The sequence below is a fragment of the Larimichthys crocea genome, chromosome XVII (assembly GCF_000972845.2).
Source record: "Larimichthys crocea isolate SSNF chromosome XVII, L_crocea_2.0, whole genome shotgun sequence".
NCBI lineage: Eukaryota > Metazoa > Chordata > Actinopteri > Sciaenidae > Larimichthys > Larimichthys crocea.
The window spans coordinates 3,335,168-3,350,798 of NC_040027.1; the positions used below are offsets into that span (position 1 = coordinate 3,335,168).

At 39.8% G+C, this 15,631-nt stretch overlaps 1 long non-coding RNA gene across 5 annotated transcripts in view; it reads left to right on the forward strand.

Annotated features, from left to right (window-relative positions):
• The window catches only part of LOC109139169 (uncharacterized), a 166,177-nt gene extending 152,043 nt beyond the window's left edge, over positions 1-14,134 (forward strand). For all 5 annotated transcript variants that reach the window (XR_003464075.1, XR_003464072.1, XR_003464074.1 and 2 more), the window contains 2 exons: positions 10,459-10,544; positions 12,969-14,134. This is a non-coding gene — a long non-coding RNA (uncharacterized LOC109139169). The remainder of the gene's footprint in view (positions 1-10,458; positions 10,545-12,968) is intronic.
• The last annotated feature ends 1,497 nt before the right edge of the window (positions 14,135-15,631 follow it).

Genomic DNA, 15,631 nt, shown 5'->3' on the forward strand with positions numbered 1-15,631 from the left:
CTGGAAGAGAGCCAAGCATTGTTCCTCCAAGCAGCTGGATGGTAATTACTAGAAAGAAAGAGAGAGAGAGGGGATCCCTGCCACCTCACTACTGTTGCTTCTGCTTCAACTCCTGGTGCATATATATATATATATGTGTGTATATATATAAATGTGTGTGTGTATATATATATATGTACATGTATGTATAAATAAAACAGAGCTAAGGGTCCTGTAAATCTACAGACAACAGAGAACATGCTGCATGTTCATCAGTGGTGTAGTGACAAAAAAGAGATCAAACTATGGCCACGGTCAGTCATTGACATGACATCAGACATTGAGTCATTTTTTCAGTGACAAGGACATAAAAATACATAAAGAATATCATGGAATATTGTGCAGGCCAGGTAATAAGAAAAAGACTATTGGTTTTATTTGTGACGTATTTAAATAATATAAATCAATCAGGCAAAACTTTATTACAGTATATAACACATTTCATTCCACAATGTGCTTCATAGATTCATAGTCATAGTTTATTAAAAAACTGTAGACACTATACACTGTAGCCCACTTCTTATTGCATGACCCAAGTACATGAGTCTGAACTGAGTATTCAACTGAGTGTTCTCCATGACAACTGAACAAACTCCACCAAAGAAGACCAGATCCAGAAAAATCTAGTTTAAACCACAAACAGAGCAGAACTGATTTAAAATGCAGGAAGAAAGAAATGTTTTTATTTTGCTTTTAATTTCAATCTAAGACCACCTTTAATGTGTTATCTCAGCAGATCGCACCACACATTACATCTTTCCTAGATGTGCAATAGCTCCACATTTGATAAGCAGGTGCTCAGATTTATTGGCAAGAAGTCAAACTAACCAGAATCAAATGCAGACTAAAATATGTTTTCTAAGAAGCCGCAATATATTTTTTAACCCCAACTACTGTACAGCAGATTGAGAATGAACACACCCACACTAACTCAACTTCCAGGTGCCTGAATCCTCCACTTTGTCCATGCATGCATGCGCCAGTGTTTTCTGGAGTTCTGAACGTGTGTGTTATGTACGTTTATCTGATTTGCAAACAAAACTGAGACATGAAGTGGGGCATATGATGCTGCAGGAAGATAGAAGAAGAGCGAGGGGAGGGAGAGGGTGGAGAGAGCTTTGCAACCAGCCAGGCCTGAGGAATGTGTCAACTCGCTGTCAACTATGTGCTGCTTTGTCATGAGACCGCAGAGCACTGGAAACACGTAAAGTTGCCTTTTTCACACCTTCAACTCCTCCCGCCCTGCTTCCTCCTCCTCCTCCTCCTCCTCCTCCTCCTCCTCCCCCCCTTCTTCGCCCACACTCACACACACAGTGGCAGCAGTAGCCAGGCCAGCACTAGTGCAGCTGTGACCAGAACAATAGCATTCCTCAGGTTTTAAACGCCTGGCACTTAGATTCCTAACAGTCAAATTCCTGGCGGGGAGAAGCTGGGGGTTGCCATAGGACGCTGAGAGTTTTGAGACGCCTTGTGGGGAGATGTACAGCTGTAAAGCGCGGTGTGATTTGCGTTTTTTTATGAGAAGGATGGATGGGTTCATGGGGGCAGAAGTTAAGGGAAGCTCTGTTGTTCCACCTCACGTCCTCTTTTCCTTAGATGTGACATTTTCAACACTCTAATTTTGGCAGTTTAGGTCGAGAGACGTCCCGCTGCTTTGTCAGAGCATCATGTGTCAATAGAGGCACCTTTTACACCAACATGTGTGTTCTGTAATGCGTTTTTGGCACATAAGGGCAGCTGAAAACTACATAGATGTGTTGAAAATGGCACATCAGTTTAAGTGTTAAATTACGTGTTAGGAAAATAAACAAACAAGGATATTCCACTTTGCATATTCTCCCATCATAAGGTAAAAAAATAGATAAATGTAGTTTATTACAAGTTTGCAACCAAACCATTCAGATATAACATCTATCCACTCTTATTTATCCTCCACTTTAAACTTTACTTTAAACTCACTGACAACCAAAATGCTTTTATTTTGAACTCACAGGTGATTTTCAGTCTTACCCAGAGAAAATGAAATGCCCAAATGCTGTGCTTTCCATGTGTCCCTCCTCTGGTGGCTCCACTTCACACAGCACTGAGCTGCCCAACTATCAGCCCATCTGAAATAACCCCCAAAAATAATGATTCTCTCATTAACCACGCCTGTTTCACAATTTAAATATAAATGAATCTAATTTAGAAAACCTCGGCCACGATGAAGGAGACTCATTTAGAGCCAATCTAAAATTAATGAGGGCATCTGGAGGGAGAGAGAGTGGAGAGGGGCCCTGCGTGGCTTAACAGATACCAGAGTTAACAAGCTACTGTACTTTAAATACTGGAAAATCCCCATTAATTTTAAAGTTAACGCACTACTGTACTCTGAATGGTGAAAAGGGGGCTTTAATGTTCAAACACATTACAGCGACATCTTTACACTGACTCTTGGCCTCTAGCTGTCAAACATCCTTCATGTAGTCATAAGCCAGCATTTATAAGACTCTGTCTGGTCATACAGAATTATAATTTTCTGCACATTTTTTAATACAATGGCACATTGGTGTGTTTGTAGATGTGTGCAGCATTCAAGCCTGAGGCCTTAACGCTGTCAGATGTAGTGTCACAGTTAAAAATCAATGTCCTGTACAGAATAACGTAATGAGGTAGCAATAGTTGAATCCCTGTGATGTATCCCCCCCCAAAAAATAGAAAATAGTCCTGCAGCCAGCATGCACATAAATGGTCTTTCCAATGCCCTACTTTGTTAGGAAAACCATACATTTCTAAAATAAAAACTTATATCTCCCACTGTTGCATTGTCTGCACTGCAGGTTTGCATATAAATCCACTCCGGGTTTTGATTTAGCTCCCTTGAAACAACACATTTTCACTGACATGCAGCTTGCAACGTCCTTTCCCTCAGCAGCCGTTTGAGTGGCCCCCTAGCAGATGCCAGCCAGCTCCCACAGCGACTGTTTGGTTTTGCAGGTTTAATTCCCGATGGGTTTGGGTCCAGAGTGATTAGGCTGAGCCCTAAAGGCCAGCGGGCTTGTCAGGTGTCTCCACACATTAACGTTGTTCTGCTCACACCCTGAGCCGACAGCACAGTGAGGCAGAGGGGGAAAGAGAAACACTGATCTGTCGTGGTGGGAGGCACGGGAGGATGGAGAGATACTTTGTATTGTTTGGATTTTAAATAAAAAAAATTTTTAAAGTTTACTTTAAGTTTTTGTGAAAACTTCAGATTCAGGAGGTTATCGTGATGTTTAAAAGGTTAAATGACTATTCACATGATGTATTTTCATGTTGTATCATTTGGCTTGGAGGAAACATGGATGGTGACTCATTTTGAAGGACATTTTGATTGTGTTTTGCCGCCATTCAAAGTACCTCATGTTGAAATAGGATAGTAAAGTCCGGATGTGCTGTAACAAAAGAACGGAGTGTTTAAAGTTTTGCAAAAGTTAAAAGAGGCTTTTCAAACAGTCCACAATAGTATTCTTCTATATGAACTCAGAGTCTGGCCACTGGGATTGAATTTTATCTGGAAACTAGATTTAAAAAAAAAATTCAAAGTACACCATTTCACAGAAAGTCAAATAAAAACAGAAGAACACGAACATTTGAACCTAATTGTGAGAGGCATAGTGGAGCTTAGATGTACATTTGTGGGGATTTTTCGTCCTTCCTGATGACTTTTAGTTTCTGATCCTTTTCTGTCAGTAAAAGCAACACACTGATGGATGCTACCTCAACATTTTCTTTAGCCTTTAACCCCAAAACCAGCTGAGTGACAACACAGGCGACTTTTCCCTGCTGGATTCAAATAAACTTGCATTGTGTCTGTGCACAAACAACTTCCTGCGTGCAGTTTGTTAATGGGGGCAGGCGATCCAAAAGAAAAAAAAAAACTCTTCCTGCTTCTGACCTCCAACCCCATGCTACCCCACCCACACCCACCGCTTACACAGCATGGTGCAGCTATGGGGGGGTGGGGGAGGTGGTGAAGAGATGGCGTTAAGCTTTAATGTGTGTGTGTATGTGTGTAGGCAGAGGAGGTGATGGTAGCTGGTGGTTTTTGAGTATGGGGGAAACTTGAGTTCTGGTCTGAAGGAGTTTAGGAATAAAGTAAAGGGAGGAGGGGAGTTGAGGAGACCTGCTGAGAGGGCAGCCTATATACACTCCTCCTCCTTCCTGCTATACCTCGCCCTCCATCCCTCGCCTCTTTTCACCCACCTCCTCCCTCTCTGTGTCCATCCGTGGGGGTAAAGTACATTACATGCTTGCTAATCAAACCTCCATTACAAGTTTGTAGGGAATGAGGCAAGAGACTCAAATCTTTTTTTTCCCCCCCTCTTTCACTTTGGTGTTTCTCCTTCACCTCCTTCCTGCTCCTCCATCTTCAACAAAAACTCTCTTTGCTCTTGAACGGTGTGTAACATGAGAAACTGTTGCTCCAACCTCAAGGTGCTGGAGATATACCAATGACATGCAGTGCAATATTTTAATGTCCTAATCTGACAGTCTAGTCTGACAGCATCAATTTTCATAGACGTTTGAACAATGTGACAGATTAATGGGATTTATAGACTGCATTTCAGAGCTTTCATTCAATATATACTGACTGCTGGTCTCAACTAGAATCAGAATCAGCGTTATTGGACATGTACATATACAAAGAATTTGTTTTTCTTGTTTTATTGCTTTCAGTGCACTTACACGGGAATAGACATCAGCAACAGCTAAGAACAGCAAGGCCGAACAAATACAGATGAAAGAATAGACGGGACTCTCATGTACTCAAGTATGTAGAAAAAAATCCATGTGTATATAAAAAGCACCAATGCCAAACAGCATAAATAAAAGTTCTATATATAAGCCAAGTGTTCTGTGAGTTCTAAACAGTACAAATAGGATAAAGAAATAATTTAAGAAATAGTTTATGTACAGCATGCAGGATTTATATTGACACTGACCATGCCAACCAAAATGACAACTATAACTAGCTTGCACCAAATGACAGCTGAGCCCACAGTGAACTGCCTGCTGTTCGTTTTTCTCTTGTCTAGTTTCATACTAGATCTTCAGTCATAAGCCACAATAAGCTAAACTAACAGAAGCTCACATGATATAGTGGACCGACTTGAATAAGCTGTAAAAAGGCTCTTCAGAGCTCTGTGGTCTGCTAACCATACATTCAAGGGAACAGAGGATGAGCTCTGCACAATACCACAGTGACACATACTGGATCTACTGTACACAAAATCTGGACTTCCATATTGAAACCGATACACATATGAACACAAAAGACATAGCAGAGAGTCATACAGGGCTAATTAGCCATGTCCTGAATCAAAGCTCAATTAACATTTCTAAGAGCATGAGCAGTCCTGGCATAAATAGGCTGCTTTTGAAATATACTGTTTGTTGTGTTCTGTAAACACAGAGAGGCAAGTCCACTATTTTATCACTTGTTGTTATGCATAAGCTGCATGCTGTTGACCCTGTTTTTTGCACTATTTATTCTACGTTTAAGGACAACACTTCCTGCCCAGCGAAGGCAGTAATACACAACTGTGTTATTTACCAAATAAAAAAAGGGATTTAACTGTTATTTAATACTAATATAATAATACTTTAGTACCCTCCTCTCCTCCTCCTCCTCTGTTGGTAATTGGTTTTAGTGAACGCCTGTATGAGTGTAGATTGTTCAGGGGATTATGGTCAGGGAAGCCTTGAGTCACCACTAATTATCATCTATGTCTCTCTCTCCCTCTCTTACTCACACAAACACACACATAGTGTTCCCATGTTGCCCTCCCCTCACCAAACTCAAGAGATTTAATAGATATTTTAAGCTCATAGCAGTTTTGTCAGCTCTAGCCAGGGGAAATCCATCATAGCAGTAGTTTACGGGGCAGGTAGTTATTATTTTGGGATTTCACTTTCTCTCGGCTCCATGTTGTTTTCAGTGCAGATATTCACCTCAGGGCTATTTGTAATTGCAAGCATTTGTCTTAAAGTTATTATTGTTTTAAGCGAACTGGCGCCTTGTTCAAAGACCAGCATTGTGCTAATGTCCTGGACGAGGACAAAAAAGAATTACTTGTGACTTGACATAATCTTCTTGAGTGTGATGAGGGACAGTAGATGGAAAATAGTCTCTAAACTGTCTCTATCTCTCTCCCTTGGGGTGGAAATGGTAATAACCATGAGTAACAACCTCATTATGTGCTGGAACAAGAATATGGGTCAGTTGAAGAACCTGATGACATGGAGCCAAGTTGTTGGACGGGAGAAGAGGACTCGAGAGTTAACAGTGTGTGATAACTCAGGTGAAGGAAGACAGGAGCTAAAAAGAAGGGAGGGAGAGAGAGAGAGAGGGAGAAAGAGATGTTCTCGGTCCCACACTGAAATTTGAGATAGGAGTTGAGCTGTTGATTGAAGAGAGAGAGAGCGATAGAGAGAGAGGGTGTGTGTGTGTGTGTGTGTGTGTGTGTGTGTGTGTGTGTGTTTAGATGAGCGATGAACAGACAACGCTTGTCCTCAAGTCAAAGAGCTCCAGTGGCTAAAACCCCATCGGGCACCGAGACAAACACACACACACACACACACACACACACACACACACACACACACACACACACACACACATACGGACAGGTGATACATCATGTATGTGAGAAGGAGGAGGGGAAGCTGGGAAGCAAGAGAGAGAGAGAGAAAGAGAGAGAGAGAGTGAAAAGAAGGGATGGACAGATGAGAAGGGGGTGGAGGAGGAGTGGTAGTGGAACAGGAAGATGAGGGGGCACCCAGCGGGTGACAGAGGGGAGCGATAAAAAAGCAACGGACAGTTCACTTAGTCCAGCTAATTCATGTGTTCAGCAGCGAAACTGATTAAAGTATGAAAGAGGAAAATCTTTCTTTCTTCCTGTTTTTCTCATTATGGATGAGTTTCTGTGAAGTATCACCTGGTAAACTGTGTGGTCTTCCACCAGGTGACACTTAACATAAAAAACTATTAAGATACATAAAACATACTATAATAAGCGTGTAAAACATAAGCTGAAACCCAACACACAAGCTCACACAAAACAATCCGATAGCACAACAATATCACCGTTGTTCTCCACCAATTTATGTTTAGCTCAGTTGACTCATCCTCAGCATGTAAATGCTTGGTGGCATGAGAGATAAAGTATTTCTCAACAATTTTGAGGAAGAAGAAATGTGTATGAGTGTGAGTTTCTCAACCTGTTCGACCCGGTCTTTGGTAATCCTCATCCTGAGGGGAAAAACCTAGACTCTGATTCGATAAATTGTTCTCGAATTACTGTAAAAGTATTAATCATCCTCCTTAAATGACTAATCTCTGCCCTCGGTGAAGGCAGACTTATTTATTTTCAAACGTATGTATTATAGATCTACCAAAACCAAAAAATCAATACAACAGTTCCTAAGACAATAGTTACATTACTGATATTAGTAGATAACATCATCCTAAATGCTACGCTGGACCTTTAAGTAGAGTTTGAAGATTAATAAGACCTTCATCAGCACATATACAAGGAGTAGTGGCAGTTTGCCCTCACAGTGCATCATCCACCATTAACCGCTTGTATCAAAGCAAATAATAGTGGATGAGAACAATTGTACACGTGATCTACCAAGGTAAATATTATTTCAAAAGTTCTGCTTGACAGGTACACACTGACAGCCCAAAATGTCAACAAGAAGCAACTTTTACTTTTGCGAATGTCAATAACCAGCAATCCAGTAAACTCATTTCCTTCTCACTGGGTATTGAGGCAGAACAGTCCAGCATCCTCCACACACTTTTACAGAAGAAAGGTATCAATTCACATGAGAAAATGTCAATATTTCAAACCAGCCACTATTGGAGCACCAAAAACTACACAGATAATATTTGAGCTAGGACGAGGACAGGTTGTTGGGACGGAAAGATGCTTTTTATTTAAAAATCGTGGCCAGTGTAGCTTTAAGTCTTGGGGTGGTGAGATGAGATGAGATGAGATGAGAGGGGGGAGGAAGGGAGTGATGGACAGCTAGAGGGAGGGAAAGAGAGAAGGGGGGATGGAGGGATGGAGGGAGGTGTATAGTGCAGCAGAAACTTCCCATGCTGGCCTCCCAGTGTGGCTACGTAATGAGGGCAAGGGACACAGACACACACGCACACACACACTCGCAGACACACACTCGGGGCTGAGCATGGCCCCACGGCTGATTAGCAGCACACAAAGGCCCCAAACAGAAGTAGCAGAGGACACACAATGGGAGCAGGGCCTCAAGGCGTGGTTTACTTCTGCCCTGAGGGGAGGGGGCGAGAGAGAGAGAGAGAGAGAGAGAGAGAAAGAGAGAGAGAGGGTCCCACTGAGTTGGACGGGCAAATGTAAGGGGGGAGGGGAGGGAGAAGAGGGTTCGGTAGGGTTAGAAAAGTGACAGAAGTAGAGAGGAGTTTTGTTTTTGTCCCGATAAAGACATGCTGGGTTTCTACTGAGTTCTATTTGCAGTGACTGCAGCATCAGGAAACCAGATGAAAGGGTCACCGTCACGGCTACTTGTTCACTGTCCCATCCACCTGTTCGAAAGCACTTCTGAAATTAACGCCCAGACGTAAAAAAAAAAAAACATACATCATTCTTGGTTAAGCTAAATTAGAAAATGTGGTGAACCAACTGAGAGAGGATCCAGTTTATTTTGACAAATAATGTTGTGGTACCTGCTTCAGCATCATTTTATTATGTCTGGGATGTCAGCATATTGCTCCCAGACATTATTACATGCACACACTTTGCCACAACTCCCACCTAAATAAAAATAAAAAAAACCCCAACAAATTACAGCAAAACCCTGAAAATAAAATGAAATGCCAGAGGCAGCAATGAAACGCCACATTTTACAAGCGTTACCGGTGCTTCTTTTATTTTTGTAATCTTGTTTCACACACTCATTCCCTTAAAAGTGGCACAATATTTGAATAAAAACTCTGATTCACACCAGTTTATTTATTTAAATACTGACCCGATCTGCTTTATGAGGTTTTATTCACTTGTTATTATTACTCATCACTGAGTCAGTGGGCTTTAAACAGAAAGACACTGACAGTAGCAATAATGTTCATGCCGCAATCAGCCCGTATGGTTTAGAACATAAATGAACTGCAAAGATAATAACATAATAGAATATGAAGATAAATTGGTGAGACTTTGACAGGATTTCAACCTTTTAAGGTTTTTCTCTGATTTTGGGCATTCTTGACAATCGAGAGAAATGCAACGACCATTTTTTGATTGACAACCAAAGATTTCACCTCGTTTCTTTGATGACTGCTTCAAAAATTTGAGTTCTGCTCGGGCCCACAACAACCACCAACCAATCAAAACATGAAATTATGCAGAATCAACCGATCTCAAACTTAGTTAGTGCTGAATGTGGTGTCACATGTTATCTTCTTCTCATTGGCTGTGATTGGCTTCACCAACCTGTGAAACCTGTGGCAGCTCTACAACCAAAATGTGTTGTATTATATATTATCACTGTATTAATGATATGTCCCTGTTCATTTTATCAAACTCATGTAACACTGTTATTATCGCAGAGTTTAATCAGTTTGTTGCTGCCAGTTAGTGTATCAAAATATTTACTGAAACAGATATTCAGGAATAATCATTGTTGTGTAATCATGGTTGAGTCCACCATGTTGAACTGCCATTTTTCTACAGTAGCCGAGAACAAACAAACCAAACACTGATTTATGTGAATTTCACAGCCAGAGTTTTTCCTATACGCTTGGAAGGAGAGGGTGATGCGCGGGAGACTATTCATTTGGTTGCAAGCTGCAATTTCACAGCTAGGTGCCACTAAGTTTATAAATACTTTATAGCTTTTTGAGGTGCACGATAGATGCACTGGGACAAGATTGTAACGTGATTTTGAAAGCCACACATGAATCCTTTAGTATCGCTAGGGTTGTGTCAGGACACACTCAGTCAGTACATGTGCTTTACTCACCAGCCAAAAAACAATCAGAACTACTGAGTGGCTGCTCAGATTTGAATATTCAGCAGCCATTTGGCCAATTTAGCACCCTGGGTTATGTCATGGTTCAGGGGAAGTGATTTAAGCCTTTTAAAAATGTTTAAAATAATAATAATAATAATTTAGGATCAAAGAATGAACGTACCAAACTCACTTAAAGTAAAATTGTTAATATATTAAACGTGATGAACATAGGCAGGAGTGCACCCATAATTTTTTAAAAGATAATTGTTTGAGTTATTGCTACCACAGTACATGTTGAGAGCTCTAAAATCATCCCAGCGGCTCTTTGCATAGATTACTATCTACATATTTCTACAGAGAATGAATATTATATGGCAACGACTAATGAACATGGCCTTCTTTTCACAGAGGAGCAGCGGCTGCTGTAATCTCCGCTGTTCAATTTGCTGCATTGACCAGGACGCCACCTACACTTCATTAACAGGGAGGGGAAGGTATGGAATTAACCTCGTTCTCTCTCTCTCTCCGTCTCTGCGTCTTTCTCTCTGCCTCACTCTATCTCCTTTTTTTGAAGAAATATCTCAGCAGCCGAAAAGTGAAACTATTACAAATGAGTTTCTCTGTATCAGTTAAAACACGACTTCCTCTTATTTTACCATTAAAACAGAAGGTTGTGGTGTATTTTACGAAGAGCAACAGAGAGAAAGTGGGGGGAAGGGGATACAAATCCACAAAGACAATTTAGCTTTTCTGCCTCTTTTCCTGTTTTTCCAATTACTTAATGCTATTTAAATACACCAGAGCTGACACACACACACACACACACACACATTCTCTCTCTCTCTTTCTCTCACTCACTGTCACACACACACACACAGACATTAATGGTCCTCAGCAATGGAGAGGCTCCTGAAATAAGTCACGCAGTAATTGTATTTGATAAATCATAAAGGGAGCCCATCAGAGGAAAGCTAGCTGTAATAAAATGATAAAATAGACAATTATGAACAAAATCCCTGGCCTTTAATTTCCTAAACACACTCTGGAGAGAGGCCGTTTAAGCCGGAGCGATTTGACGAGATGCTCAACACGTTATTTTCCTCCTCTTTGACACTTTGAATTACACCACAGGCCTCGGAATGGTTTTAAAATTAGCAGAACACCACAGATCCCCGCTCACTGCTGCTTCATATCTCCTCACTTAGTTTCACATGATATTTGCAGAACAGTGAACTCCTCCTATGAAGTATTATTACAATGTGTTTTCTGTAGACAGACCGACCATCCACTTAGATGGGCAGAATAAATATTTAATGGAAAATGCTTTGAAAGAATCCTGATAACTTTTCAACGTGATTTGTTCTGCTGAGAATTTGAGATTGACGGAATGGACACTTAATATAATATATAGCATATTTTGCTTCTTGTTATCTGAAAAGATTGATACCATGATGTTTTGTACAGAAAACTGAAGCTTCAGCCAGCAGTTAGATAAAGACTGGAAACAGGGGGAGATGGCTAGCATATGACTATCTAACAAAAGCTGCTTCTGAGCACCTCTAAATCTCACCTCTTGTTTGACCTCACAAAATCAACAATTTGTGGTCTCATGGTGTGGTACTATTTCTTGGCTGGGTGCAGCGACTTCCTACGTTCTTGTTATCAGCGTAAGACTCCAGGAAGACTTTTTCTCTCTCTTAATAAAGTTATTTCTCAAAATGTCAAAGTATCCTTTCAAATAGCTTTTTTAGTTACAGTCCCTTTCTATGTGATGTTAATACAGTTTTTCTACTTCCTGTTTAATCATCATCCTCATGTTACTCTGATATGCTTCATACGATAATAATGAAATTCCCTGGTAACACAAACAGTTTGTGTGCTGATAAAGTTTATCTCCACTGTAGCTTAATTTATGGGAAGATCAATAATTTATCCAGTCATCCATTTTCTGGAAACACTTATCCTTATCAGTGTTACGGGAGGCAGAGCCAATCCCAGCTGACGTTGCGTGAGAGGCCGGGCACCCTTGACAAATCTCAATAATATATAAATGAAAATAAATAATCAGTTACACCCTTTAAAATGATGTTAGCACACAAATGACCAAAATCCAGATTTGGGTATTTAAAGAAAAATAAATGTTCTATCATTTATTTTTGTTATATAGATGAGTGTTGACAGTCTACTCAGGTATGCTGATGATATAAACTTAACAGAGCTTACAGCACAATGATCACATTAGCTCTTTGAGGCACAGATTTATTGATTTTTTTCTTGTATAAAAATCACATTCCTCACTGACACATGTGGCCGAGACAGCCATGACGACATGAGATCTGCACCACAAAGAGTTAAAAAATCAGATCTCTTGGTCCCTCGTGTAAATGCAGTCAGACTCTGTGTGTGTAGTGTAGGTGCTGCTGTGTATAATAACATGGAAAAGGTGATTTTCCACTATAGTGAGGTTTCCACACTGTGTTTCCCCCAGGCAACAGCAGAGACATGATTGAATTTTGTGTGTGTGTGTGTGTGTGTGTGTGTGTGTGTGTGTGTGCATGTGTGTGTGTCACAGAGTGTGTGTGTGAGGACATGACTTGACTAAAACAGACACTTCATGCTGTATCTACATCTATTTGTAATGTTTTTCTTTCATTGTGCATTAAACAAAATGCATTTGATATTTTCACAAAAGCAAGTTTTAACATAAAATATTGAAAAAAAAATACCACTCTATTTCATTATTCCTCAAAAGTAGACTTCCTGGAGATGTGAGGTTTTCATTTTACAGTAGTCTGATTACACTAGGACAGAGAGCAAGAGAGGAAGATGGACTTATTACATTTTTCACACACCTGTCTGTCCTTGTGTCTTTCTCTCAACAACACACACACTAATCTTGCCTCTGTGTCTCCCTGTAGGTGAAGCTGACGGTGTAACATCAACATCAGGAGCACAAGAGGTGTAGAGTAAATGAGAGCCTGCTGTCAGCAGTGTGAGCCATTTCCAGGTGAAGCAAACTGAGTTAAAGTGAATCGAGCTGAACTGATCTGAACTGGAATGACCTGAACTGAACTGAAAGGAAAGCCTCAGTTGGACAGGGCACATAGCTCTCTGAGGATTTGGGTAAAAATGTTCAGGCAGAGAAATATGGATGAAAACCTTCTGTTATTTATGTTTGGGGGGTGGGGGTCCTGCTAGATTTCTTATGCTTTATTTTCAATATATTGTGTATATTCACATTATCAAAAAGCATGAATTTTGACACTGCACAATTACGGTTTTCTCTTGCACACAGAGCTTATTTTTTAAATTCATCAACAGTGTTTCCATCCAAATGTATCACAAATTGTAACCACATTTTGAGTAATTATGCATCCACTGCTGGTATATGATTATTACAAGTTTGTTCATGAGATAAGCAGTCGGTTAAAATAACAGCAGTCGAACCCATAAAAAAAACAGTGCTAAAAATAGGTGTAAATATGACATTTGTGTTTATTTATATGAATGTGAGGAAGTTACTAATCTAATTTGTGTGGAGCGATCAAGGATGTATTACAGAGGAATGAGGAGATTGTCGGAGTGACTGAGTTAAATGTTTATTATGTCAGAACTTATTAGGAAAATTGTTTCCAAACCTAAGTTTAGGGCATTAATTAAAACCGAATGAACTTAAAAACTTTATTTTGTTTTTTCCATCAAATTTGTCTAACTCGATTTTTCAAAATATGCATCGAAATACAGCAGCTGTCAACTTAGTTTATTTCTGTGTCTCTTGATTTTTTTTTTTTTTAAGTTTAAAGTCATTTAAACTCTGAGCTCGAGCTAAATTTGTGTTATTTATTTATCTTATTTATATCAAGAACTGCTGTGTTAAGAAACTGAGCTCCTTGTATCCGGGGCCTAAAAAAATGTTTTAAGATCATTTCAAGATAAGTTAGACGAAGTCAAATATTGCACTTCATCTTCTAGATGTAATGTTTGTGTGTGTCATTGCTCTTATAGTGTTTAACGCAGCAGCTAAACAGGAAGAAAAAAATGATGATATGTTATGTTGCTGCTTCAAACTGGCCAAAAAATAAAATTTAAATAAAAAACGGTTAAAGAACAAAAATATTTTTCCAGGAGTCTTTCTGAAAAGCTGGAACAAATGTGTGCTTTCTGTCTATATTTGAACCTGGATATGTTAAATGAAGCACCTTGTCATTTTACATTATGTTAATAAAGATGTAATAAACTTGAAGCCATATGGGCGTTCTTCCAGCATGTGTATTCGGCATGTTATTTCAATGTATGTATCTGAAATGTGAAAATAAAAGATTCTGTTTTGGTTCATCTCTGGCTCAGTGCTTCAGACACACGAATACACTTGAGCAAGTGTGTATTGACACAAAATCTCTGCACACACACACACACACATGAACACAGAGAGAACAGTAGCCCCTGGCTATCTGCAGCAGTGAGTGTAAATGATCGCATATCTGTGGTTATAACTCACAGCCATACAGGCTACTGATGCAAGCTGACACCCAATGTCTCTGTCCTCGGCTGTGTGTGTGTGTGTGTGTGTGTGTGTGTGTGTGTGTGTGTGTGTGTGTGAGAGAGAGAGAGAGTCATTTTAGACTCTTAATGTCGCTTCCCTTCCCTTCTGTCTCTTCTCATTTTCTTCCTCATCCTCCTCATCCTCATCGCCTCGGGTGATGAAACTGATTCTGTTACATCAGACCAACGCCCCCACCCCCCCTTCACCCACAGCCGGCCGTTTTTCTCCACCCATCTATACACACACACACACACACACACACAAACACACATTTGTTTGCCCACACTCTAGACCCACATTAGTGTGTTTAACCTTATTGATTAGGTCTTATCTCTTGATTCAAATCAGGGTAATCTGTCACTGATATCTCTGTTTGCAGGGCGGAGATGAGTTAATATTGATGGATGACAGATTAATCAGTAAGCACGGTGAAGTGAAGTGCATGGACACACACAGAGACAATAGCTCTATTTTCACTGTGGATGAACAACTAATTAAAAATGAGTGTTTTGTTTCAGAAACATTTTTGTTTCCTTTCAAATATAGGTGCATTAATGTTTTAAAATATAAATTCAGCTCTTTAAGACAGTGTAGCTAAATTTAATTGGTAACACATCCAAAAAATCTGTAAATATTTTAAGCATGACAGGAAAAAAAACAGCTATATCAGTTCATTTCAGTGAAACAAGATCTCACAGTCATATTGTTTCACATAGCTTATTTTTGAACTTAGAGGCCTCACCCAGAACAATATGGTTGTATTTGATAATGACACACAAAATAAAGAAGAATATCTGTTGAATCAACTGGACTAACTGGGAATATCTGGACAAAACTAAAGTACTGTGCACAGCTTCAACATACAGAAAGACTAATCAGGTTACACAGAGCTCTATAAAGACGGTTACTCTACTGATTCATGTATACAATATAATAATTCGTATACATGTTTATGAACATAATGGAAGATGGCCATTAAATATAACCATTAAAGAGGAGATGTATTCAAAATAAAGTTTTTGGTTTTGAATTATCTGT